The sequence below is a fragment of the Leopardus geoffroyi genome, chromosome B2 (assembly GCF_018350155.1).
Source record: "Leopardus geoffroyi isolate Oge1 chromosome B2, O.geoffroyi_Oge1_pat1.0, whole genome shotgun sequence".
In the NCBI taxonomy this organism is placed as follows: domain Eukaryota; kingdom Metazoa; phylum Chordata; class Mammalia; order Carnivora; family Felidae; genus Leopardus; species Leopardus geoffroyi.
This window is the reverse complement of record NC_059332.1, coordinates 122,704,536-122,717,096: the sequence shown is the minus strand read 5'-3', so window position 1 is coordinate 122,717,096 and position 12,561 is coordinate 122,704,536.

Here is a 12,561-nt window from a genome sequence, read left to right as displayed (position 1 = left end):
ATGATTAACATAAATTCTAAAGGGATTTCCTCTCTCTTCTGAATGGAAAATAGACTCTAGAGAAGCAAAGATAGAAGCAAGGAGACCAATGATGAGGCCATTGCAATAATGGCTTGAACTTGGGTGAAGGTAGAGAAGGTGAGAGGGCCAAATTCTAGAAGTGTGTGTGTGTGTGTGTGTATGTGTGTGTGTGTGTGTATGCTTATAGAATTAGCAGGGTTTCAGGATGTGGGGTGTGAAAGAAAGAGAGGAATCAAGAATAATTCCCAGGATCCTGGCTTGAGCAAACTAGAATAGAGTTGCCACATATTGATATGGGAGTAACCAGAAGAAGAATCTGGTTTTGAGCTGAAGTAAAAAATGGTTCTGACCCTTCATTCAACAGCAACAAATATTTATTGATTATGTACTCTCTGTAGGCACTGTTTTAAGTGCTGGAGACAAAGCAGTGAAAACAAACAGACAATAAACACAAAGACACTTGCCCTCATGAAACTTCGATTTTTCTGAGAGTAGACGACAGACCATAATGAAGTAAAAGATTATATAGGATACATTGAGCAGGAGATATGGAGTAGATGGTTAAATACACAAGCTGGAGTTCAGGGGATGATAGATCTATGTTTGGGCTATAGATATAAATTTGGAAGTGGTTGTATATTCAAGGTATTTAAAGCCATGAGATTGGATGAAATTACCGAAAGAAGTACAAATAAAAAAGCTCCAGGAAATCCAACATTAGATAGTCAGGAATATGAGAAAAAAAAACCAGTGGAGGAGATTGAGAAGGAACCTCTAAGAGATAAGAAAAAAAACAAGAGGGTGAGATCTTGGAAGACAAAGGAAATTTTCAATGATTGGCTTTGTAAAGTGAAAGTAAGATGAAGACTGAAAATTGACACTTGAATTTAGAATGTGTAATCATTTGTGCCCTTGAAAAGATCAGGTCCAATACAATAGAAAGAATGAAAGGTCAGGAGAGAATATAAAAAACAAAAAGTGGGGACAGACCTTATAGGAAATTCTTCCAAAGTGTTTTTCCCCCAAGAAGAGGAGATAAATGGGGCAATAATTGGAAGGGAGAGTGAAGTCAAGAAGGTATTTTTAACATGGGAGAAATATTGGAATTTTTGTATGCTGATAGGAAAGATCCAATTGAGGAGAATAAATACTGATGCAGAAGAAAGAAGGGAATACAGTTGGAGACATTGAGTGTGTGATAGGCAGAATGGCCCTCCAAAGATGACCAATCCCTGGAATCTGTGAATATATTATATTACATGACAAAAGGGACTTTGCAGATACAATTGAGCTGATAGATCTTAAAGGAAGGAGATTAACTTGAATTATCTGGTGTGCTCAGTCTAATCATATGAGCCCATAAAAGCAGAGAATTTCTCTGGCTGGAAGCAGAAGAGAGATGCAGAAGAAGTAGTTAGAGAAGTTCTAAGTAGCAGAAGTATTCAACACAGTACTACTGGCTCTCAGATGTAGAACCCATGTGCAAGGACCAGAGAAAGATCTCTCATATTTAAGGGCTGTCCCCAGCTGACAGCAGCAAGGAAACAGCTACCTCAGTTCCACAGCTGTGAGGAATTGTATTCTGCCAACAACCTGAATGAACAACCTGAAATGGATTCTTCCCTAGAACCCAAAGGAAGAAACATAGCCTTGCTGACATGTTGTGTTCAGTCTTTTGAGACTCTAAGCTGAGTACCTAGTCAAGCCACCTGCAGATCTATGAACTAATAAAGTTTGTGTTAATCTGTCACAGCAGTGATGGAACATTAGTATAAAGTGATTGGCTTTCAAAAGCAGCATGGATGATTCATCCATAGAACCAGAAGAGAAGGCAGAGTAAATGGTAGAGGTATATTTCTTAGTGGGTTGTAATGGTGGTGCAAGATTGTAAAAGCTCTCTGTGATTTCAAATTTCTCAGTAAAAGAGGAAATTAGGAGTATTGACTAAGAGAGAGGATAGAAGAATTGGGGAAGAAAAGGTATGAATTGAGGAGAAAAGGTATGAAATAGTCATCCAGAAGAGTAAAAAGCAGGAGTTCTCATAGAAGTAGAATATGATGACCAAGGGCTTATGTGAGTTTAATTGTCATGAATTAAAGTGATACCAGACAGCATGTTACCTTTACAATATCCATGAGACATCCAAATAGAAATGTCATATGGGCAGTTTGGAAATAATTCTGGGGAGCTAAGGGCAAATGAGATGCTATTGAAAGCCATGGTGGGCATGGAATCACTTGATGAATGAGAATAGACTCAAGGTCTGAACTCTGGGATCATCCAATGTTTAGATATTGGAAAATTATCGGTGATCCATTGAAGGAGACCAAAAAGGAGTGGCCATGAAGCTATACACACTACCAAGATAATGGTCTCTGAGAAGTCAATTTCCAACAGTCGGTGCTATGGACTGAATTGTTCCCACCCGCTCCCCCCACCTCCACCCCACCCCACTACCACACCAATTTGTATGTTGAAGCCCTAATCCCCAATTTGACTGTAATTGGAGATAGGGCCTATAGGGAGGTAATTAAGGTTAAATGAGGTCATAAAGGTAGGACCCTAATCCAATAGATCTGGTGCCCTTATACAAAAGGATGAGACACCAAAGATCTCTGTCTCCACCATGAGAGAATGGAGCCAAAAGGCAGCTGACTGCAAGCCAGGAAGAGAACTCTTACCAGACACTAACTCTGCTAGCACTTTGATCTTGGTCTTCCAGTCTCCATAACTTTGAAAAAATAAATTTCTATTGTTTAAGTATCCAGACTAGGATATTTTGTTATGCAACCCAAGTGAACTAATACAGTTACATGAGTCATGAATTCTCTTTTTTGCTTGCAGCCATTTCAGTTGGCTTTCTGTTACTTATAACAGGAAGAGTCCTAACAGATTCAATATACAGTGTCAATGTTTCCTAGAAGTGACTGTCAACTCTCCTCTCCCTGATATAAATACTTCACCACTTGCAGCTTGAGAAACTTTAAGGATTTATCTATGTCTATATCTATCTAATCACTTCCACCACACACAAATATTCATCTAAGACTACTGTGTTTAAAATACTAGCTGGTTTTCTCAGGCACCATTATTTAACATATACTTTGGAGTATTCTTTGAAACATGACATTTGAAGTGACCACATTTTCTGCAATTTATTAGTTATAAAAATAATCTAGAAGGAGCCACCTTATTTCAGCTTTTTCATTTTCTTTCCAAATTCCCTTTTTAAATAGCTCATGACTCATAGAAATGACCACTCTTAGTCATTTTCTTTCCTTTACAATTTAACTCTCTATTTTCTCTATTAACATAATAGAAGATGTGATTCTTCTTGTGCTGCATCTCTACAAAGATAGATTTCTCAGTGACCTTAAAGATATTAAATTTGTTCAAGGAATACTTATTGAGCATAAATTATTGGCAGAACCCAGTGGTGTATGTTCAACATACCATTGGGGTTGACAGAGATCAGCAGGATGTGATGTCTACCTTTAAAAGTCATATATTTGGCTTCGAGGGTAAGATACAGGTTGTTATAACAGTAATAAGAGGAAAGATGCAACAAGGGCTCTAAAGATAGAAAAGATAACAATGGGAATTCAGAGAAAGAGGATATTACTTCCCACAAAGGGAAGACTTTGCATAATGTCTGAGATTGCATTTGTCCTGAGCCAGGTAGAAGTGCTCTATTGAGAGACTGACCTGTAGGTCGAGTATAATGGGAGTATAGGATATGGGAAAAGAATGATATATTGTGAAGCAAACATGGTAGATCAGTGAAAAATTATAGAAAGTGAAATCTAAAATTTGAATTTTACTCATTGGGGAATAAGGGATTATTAAAGGTTTGCAAGTAGGGAATTAAAATAGCAGCAGTGTATCCCTATTAGCAGAATGGTCCAGCGCTGGGTACAGACAATTAAACATGTGATTTACAATACAGTGGAGTGAATAATGTGGTAGGGAAGTTCAGGGTGATTTGGGAGTATATAGGAGAGAAATCAACACCAGGTTTTTAACTCAGTAAAGCCTTCTCCGTGAAAACAGCGACATCTGAGATGAGTTGTAAAGGATAAGTAAGAGGTACTCGGGTAAAAGAGAAGGAATACCTGAAATGATTAGGAGCTGCTCCAATAAAAAGAGAGGGTACAGAGGATGCAAAAGTATTACATGCTGAGATGATAACACTTACAAACATGGACAGGTGATGATGAGCCTGGTTTATTCCAGGAACCAGAGCAAGTTCAGTTTGGCTGGCGGGGTAAGAAGTGAAGACAGTATGGGTTTTTTAGTCATATTAAGAAATTAGGACTTTGTTCCAAAAGAAATGGGGATATATTGAAGACTTTTAAACAATAAAGGACATGATCGAATTCGTATTTTGAAACATGACTTTGGCAGTTGTATGGACACCAGAAGAGGGAAGTCTGGAGACAGGAGCACCAGGGGAGAAAGTACAGTAGCCTGGATGAGGGTGGTGGTAATGTAGAAGGAGAGATATGAGACGATTTCTCGTTGTTTGGGAACAATGTCATCAATACGATTTGGTGATGGATTGAAGGTGAAAGGTGAAAGACTTACTGTGGGATGACAACAGAACAAGACAATCAAGGATGATGCTGAAGTTTCGGCCATGGCAAATGGGTGTCACTTATTGAGTTAGGTCTGGCAGGGAAGATGATAAGTTCAGTTTGGAGCCTAACATCAAAGTGAAGGTGGATATGTTGTTCTCAAACTGGGCAGAAAAACGTAGGTTAGGAGAACAGTTTTGAGCACCATCATATTGTTGAAATAAGCCATATGCACTGATGGAATCACTCAGAAAGTGTGCCCAGCATGAGAACAGAAAAAGAGCTGAAGAGAAACCAAAAGAAACACAACATTTAAGGGCTAGGCAAAGGAAGAGAAATCTATAAAAATATGGACAAGGAGTGGCAACATAAAAAGAGAAAAGGAGGATGTGGTGTCATAGAATTTAAGGAAAATTGTGTTTCAAGTTGTAAAATATAACTAATAATGTTAAATCTGCTGACCGGAAAACAGGACAACGTCTTTTACAACTACTAAACCACTATTAAGCTAAAACATCACGGTATTGATGGAGGTACAAATAAATAGAAAAATAAGTCAATAGAACAGAACAAAGTCTAAAAGTGAATCAGTATGTATACCAAGTTTATTATATGATAAAGGTGGTGTTTTGAATGAGTCAAGAAGGAACAGACTACTTCATCAGCTATGTCAGGACAAGGCTAGCCATTTGGAAAATGCAACATCCAAGTAAGTGAAACTTAAATTCATTCCCCAATCCATTTACAAATATAAACTGTAGTTAGGTAAAAGACTGAAACATGACAAGCTAACACCATAAAATCGTCAGAAAGCATATGATTGGAAATATGTGATTTCAAAGTAGAGAAGACCTTTAAAAGGTCTTCAAAAAGCAAAGGCCGCAACAAAGAACATTGATAAAGTATCTTACACCAAAGTTAGAGTCTTCTGTATGACCAAAGACATTATAAATTAAGATATTTTCAACCTATACAAAACATAATAAATATACATTATTACACATTAGTAGATTTCTATCAGATTTATAAAACAGAGAAGACGGTCTGGAAAGAAAAACACAAAAGGAACACCAGTGTTCAAGGGCTACGCAAACAAAAAAAAGCCTTTAAAAAATGTGGACAAAAGTGGCAACATAAGAGGGAGAAAAAAAGAATGTGGTGTCACAGAATCCAAAGAAAAAATTTTTAATAAGGGTAAAATAGGGTTTTAAATTTAGAAATTTTCTTTCAACAATGAAGATGGGTGTAACAACCTCTGTGGAGTCTGGGGCAGGTCATTGCCTTTTCTCTCAGCTCTTCCTAACTGGTACAGAGCCCCCAAGCTTAGTGATCTCCTCACCAGAATCCTGCACGAACCCTTCCAATGCACACCATCCTTCCTCATCTATCAACTCAAAATTCCTGTCAATTGATCTATATTTTATACCACCTCTCCTTTCTGTTTCACTATAACCTTGTCTGTCAATCTGAGCCCTCCTCCTTGTTGGTGATAGAATAGTAATGCAGTGAAAGCACATCTTAATGCCTTTGAAAATGGATTTGTTGCTTCTTCACAGGAAAGTTTTTGTCAAGCATAAAGGAAATAATGTTTACAAATATTTATCGTGTGCCTACTATGAGCTGAAAACTTGTATCATCCGCAACAAAATTCATTACCAATGAATTACTTAAAATTTGACAAGAGAGAAATATTTGTCCTACTACTGGATTTTCTTCCTATGCATTTAAAATAATTTGCATTTCAAATCATTTTCTCTTTTGCTTTGACCACTGCTTTGCTTTCACCAAAACGGTTTCCCAAATCAAGACTATCTTTGGAGACCATGTTTTCCAAAGTGCTAATTTGGCTCAGAATCACAGCAAAAATATCAAATAGAAAACACAATTGGAAAGCAAGGAGCAAAACCCCCCCTAAACTCTACCATTTAATGCTTATCATCAACCATTCCCCATCAGAGCGAATTTGCAAATCACAATTTAGCTTTGCTTACCCCCTTTCCTATGAGTGACTAGACTCTCCCTCAGCCTGCAAGCACCAGGAACTTTTGTTTTTTCTGCAGCTCCCTCGCCTTCCTCCTTGCCTTCATCTAGCTACTTGTGAGCACACCTTCTAGAAGGCAGCTCCTTCCGCAGCATTTTCCAGCCTCATTCTTCCACTCATTTCCCACCCATTTTGTGGATCCATTCTCCATTCCTCTACTCTTTCCTCTCCAAGCTGGAACTGTTATCATGTCAGTAACAATCATAGAAAGCCCCTATTCTGAACATGGCAGCTATCTGATAACCTAATCCACATGGAAGTTTTTATAGAAGGGGGGAAAAAAGGTTGTGTCATGAAACCTGTGGCAATTTACTTTCACACTGGAGTTTTCTAACCTAGAGACATGCCATGTTATGGGCTGAATTGTGTCTCTCCAAAATTCATATAGTGAAACACTAACCTCCTGGTGTCCTGGAATCTGATCTTATTTGGAGATATGGTCTTTGAAGAAATAATTAAGTTAAAGTGAGGTTGTTAGGGTGAGCCCTCATCCAATATGACCTATATCCTTATGAGAAGAGATTAGGACACAAATAGGTACAGAGGGAAGAACATGTGAAGACAAAGGGAGAAAGTATCCATCTACAAGCCAAGAAGAGAGACCTCAGAATTAAACAAATGCTATGACATCTTGATCTCAGACTTCCAACCTCCAGAACTACGAAGAAATACATTTCTGTTGTTTAAGTCACCCAATCTGTGGCATTTTGTTAATGGCAGCCCTAGAAAAAGGTCTTAAGGCAAAGACTTCGGGGAAAGTTGCTTCTTCAGAACATAAGAGGTAAAGGATTTTGTGTGTTGGACTGCTTGTGTGTTTCTTTTTGTTATATCAATTTAGATTTTCCTATAATTCACATTTTGTTTTTCTTACTGATTAAATTTTTTACATTGCTAAAGGTCTTGCTTTTTGCAATACAGAAACTATAATTTGGGGTACCTGGGTGTATCAGTTGGTTGAGCATCCAGTTCTTGGTTTCGGCTCAGGTCATGATCCCAGGGCCGTGGGTTCAAGCCCCACGTCAAGCTCTGCACTGAGCATGGAGCCTGCTTGAGATTCTCTCTCCCTCTCCTTCTTTCCCCCTCTTCCGCTCGCACTCCCTTTCTCTCTCCAATTAAAAAAAATGTTAAAGAAATTATAATTTAGAAGTCCTAATTTATTAAAAAATTGATGGTTAATTACTTTCTTTGCAATGTTGTAGCAGGGTTCCTTTAAATAGCAATTACCCTTAGTTCATTTGAAATAGAGATTTTGTTTATAAAGATTATTTTTTTTTGCCTTTTAAAAAGGTTTTAATTTCTTGAGTTTTTATAAAATTAACTTTACAGGATTTCTTAATAAACTTTATAAGATCTAAATGTCTGAGGACATTGAAAACCTGAATTCCATTTAACAAAGAAAGGTTCAAGTCACACGTTATTTTTTAGGAATCTAGTAGTGGGTAGGAAAACATTTTACCTACATTTTAGGAATGCATACACATGCCTTTCTTAAGAATTCAGTCTTATACCCCCCCTAGGTAGTAAGCTGTATGAGGTCACTGGATTTGGTCTAACTAGCTGCGTAATGTACCTCGCACATTACCTGACATTTACCAGGCCATCAGTTCGTAGCTCTTTAGTGGCTGAATTGATGAACATATGAGAGTGAATGAAGGAGCTATATGTGAGTCAAAGAAAGCAATTCAAAAAGACAGAAAGGAGGTCCTTACAACAACTGTCAAGGGGCGCCTCGGTGGCGCAGTCGGTTAAGCGTCCGACTTCAGCCAGGTCACGATCTCACGGTCCGTGAGTTCGAGCCCCGTGTCAGGCTCTGGGCTGATGGCTCAGAGCCTGGAGCCTGTTTCCGATTCTGTGTCTCCCTCTCTCTCTGCCCCTCCCCCGTTCATGCTCTGTCTCTCTCTGTCCCAAAAATAAATAAACGTTGAAAAAAAAATTTTTTAAAAACTATGCTGGGAGCCAGTAGCAGTGAACTATGCTGCGAGTCCCGATTATGTGAATCTAAGGGAAAGGGCTTGGATGTTTTATTGAATGATCAAGGCATGAGGCTCATATTTTGCAGGAGGAAAAAGATTTTAGTGGGCAGGGCAGTAGAGCAGATATTCCACGTTGCATTAAAAAACAGCTATAACAGGGGCACCTGGGTGGCTCAGTCAGTTCCGTGCCCGACTTCCTCAGGTCATGCTCTCACAGTTCGTGGGTTCGAGCCCTGCGTCGGGCTCTGTGAGGACAGCTCAGAGCCTGGAGACTGTTTCGGATTCTGCGTCTCCCTTTCTCTGCCCCTCACCTACTCACACTCTGTCTCTCTCTCTCTCTCTCAAAAATAAATAAACATTAAAAAAAATTAAAAAAACATATATAAGAAATTATGTCTCAGAGAGGTGGCAAGCAGCAGGTAACACCACCTTTACATTTAGTTGTTCTCACAAGAGAACCACAAAAATACATGCAGAACTGGAATAGTGTGGATACAAACAGTGAAATGAGGAGATGCTTCTTGATACCAAACCAGATATTCCCTGAGGAACAGATCCTTATGTTAAAAGATGGGCCGATGTATTTATGTCAGGTCTCTTATCCCAATGTCATTAAACGGCTTTAACCAGTTGGAAGAAGCAAGCCGTAGAACAAGTGTATATGTCTGGCAGCTTCGTGGCTGGGAAGATGACCGACTTTGACAATTATTGGATCCATGTAGGTATGGCGAAGCCTTTGCCACATGTACTACAGAATCCCTCTGTAAAAGACCCCAGAGGTATGTGATGACTTTCCTCTTCAGATATACAATCACAGTGTGACAACTCTGAACCTTTATCTCAGGAGAGGGGCCAGTGGGAATGTCTGGTACAGTATGAATCTGCTGTGTTGATTACAACTCATGTGTTAACATAAAATTTAAGAAAAAATATGTTTTTGTAACAAGAAAACTATTTTGTGAACATGGAGATATATGCACACAGCATTTTAAATGCTTAGTAGGGCACCCTCACTTATTTATTGAGGTAGACGTTTGTCAACAGGAAAACATTCTTGGTTCTCATATTAAAAAAAAAATAGCTAGGGACATATTTCAGCAAGAGATTGAAAACATGGATGCAGTTTTCTCTAGAGTGGTCAATTTTTTCTCCCTATTATCTCCCTGCCTGCTTGTTGCCATGGTGCAGGACAAATCCACATTTTCTATGCTTCATGATCTCAAATCAATACTGACTTTGCCACCTTCTCCATGTTGCTAGAGATTAAAGGAACACCTTTATCACACACATGAACTTACCAATAAATAAGCAGCAGGGGCCAGTAACTTTCTAGTTTCTTGAGAGGCTATAAAATTGATCCAAATATATCATTCCCTGAGTGCAATTCAAACAATGTTAAGCTTTTAATTCTTTCATTTTCCTCGTCCTCTAGACACCCAGGCTTATTCCCCAAGGCAATGCCAGAACTCCTTTGCCCCGTTCCACTGATAGGTAAGAAAGCAGAGTTTTTTTCTAGCTGGCTTCTCTATGATTTACTCTTGAGTTCAGGTAGAGCTGTAGCCCAGCGAATTCCTATCATCCCAAGGGGTGCCTCTCCCCGGACTCTCACAGAAATCTCCATGAATTTCCCATTCCTGGGCATAACCTACATCACCTTCCTTAAATGGGTTCTTGTTTCCAGACTGTTCCTCACTCTCTCTTCCTCTGAACACACTCTTCTTGCGGTGACAGCTCTCACCCCTGATTAAACCGTCATGCTGTCAAACACTGGCTTCTCTCAGTTATTTTTCTTTCTCCCCAGCTTTGCCTCATTTCTGGTCACCAGCCTGCAATGCAAGGCTGTTATGATCTTCTTATTCAATTTCTGGGAATTCTTGCCTTCTTGTTTATTGTTCAATTGTAAGATAAGTTTCAGAGATATTTCTGCTTATATTTGATAATATTTTGTTTTCTCCCAAAGCAACAGATAAAATGTAAATTTATGACAGGAACATTCTCTCATATTTTCATAGGTAATACCTACACAGAAATAATTGATCCCATATTTATCATCATTTGTTGTATATTTTGTATCTTCATTGTGCAAATCGTGTTCCCTGCACATGATAGGTGCTCAATTAATTATTCAACTCTTTACTCAAATGCTTTCCCTTTGCTACTCCTAAACAAAGCATCAGATTGGCTAGCTAGCCTTTTGTAACTGCAGAGAATATGTAACCTAGCATGCACTGCACTCGTCTCCATGGATACCAAATTTCTATGAATGGCACTTAGAGTGAAAAAATCTATAGGGGGAACTGAATATTGCTCATTCTTTCAGCTCGGGCCCTTCTCTTCCCGACTCTTTTTTCTCTTACATTTCCATCCTAGGCTGTTCATCCTAGCACACTTTGTGCAACAGAAAATCCTTCTGGGACACCTGGGTGGCTCAGTTGGTTGAGTATCTGACTCTTGATTTTGGCTCAGGTCACGATTTCACGATTCATGGGATTGAGCCACTTGTCAGGCTCCATGCAGACAGCACAGAGCCTGCTTGGGATTCTCTCTCTCTCTGTCTCTGCCTTTCTCCCATCTCAAAATAAATAAATGGACATTAAAAAAAAGAAAAGAAAAGAAACCCTTCTAAGGAGGACAGGACATCATTTTTGTATTTTTTTGACTGTTCCATGAGCATCAACCCACAGAAACTGAAGCTAACCACAAGAAATGTGAGGACAAAGCCTAAGTCTATTTTTGACAAACTCTAACCAGGGATCCCAAACTTGAGGAGCTCAGAAACCTGGGGTTCAGTAAGAACAGTAACTGTGGAGGGGTGGGAATCCTAGTACCCAACAAATGAAAGCTGAAGATGAAGAAGATGAGTGCTCCACAGAGGCTATCGGAGCTGCTGGCAATCGTGACCTTAAGCATGGTGCAAAGGCTATTTCTCAGCTCCATGTTCTTAAAGTGTGGCCAGTTGGGACTTCCTGGTGGGACTTTAATGATTTTCCAGGAAGAAAGGGCAACCTGCTGGGTACTGAATGTTCTTCGGAGATGAATGTGGATTGTGCTACGGTCAAGAACAGGGCCCAATACTAACAATAACCTTAATTATCAGACTTTCTTCTTTTCTTTAACTAAAATGCATAGCTGAGTTTGAGATATAAAGAATTTTCTCCATTAAAAAAGACCTATATCCATATTCAAAAATCATGCTACCAACAGTGACAGATAACTACAGGTGAGAATGGCTAAAAATTCCTTCCTGCAGACAGCTGTCAGAATCAAGCTCCCTCCCACATTGTAGGGATGGTAGAGAGAGTAGAAAGGAGTTCTGGGAAGCCTTCTTCCTTACACTGTCCTCCTCAACATTCTGAAGCCGCTCTAATGAGTACCTCTTCCCCCTTCCTCCCAAGTCAGGCAAACACAGAAGTCCAAATATCTCTTATTCAATAGTATGTCAGTACCAGTGATGCCCGAGAAAGACATAGGCTTTGTTCCGGATCTGAAATTTAAAGCGGGGTAAAAGATATTCTCAAAAGATAGCAAAAATGCATAAAAAGAACTACGGAAGCCATCACTCCGGGCACATCCTGGTTTCAGTAGTGACACACTCAGTAAGTGTAAAGGAACATAATGCTACTCACCACAATGATGGGAACACTTCTTGAAAAGGAAGAGTTTATGAATTAGATGACATCATTGAAATTATATGTAAACTCAGAAAAGAACAAGTCAAAGAAACATTCGGAAAAGTAGGTGAGACAAACAGCAAAATATCATTCACTTCCATGAATACCTCAGAGTGCATTCCACAAACCAAAGGTTAACTTAACTTTGCATTGACTCTTACAAACAGAAGGTAATGGCATAATTTTCTCTGGTACACTATATACAGCATAATTTGTTCTATTGTTGTTGTTGTTGTTGTTGTTGTTGTTGTTATTACTATTATTACTATTTACAAATTCTT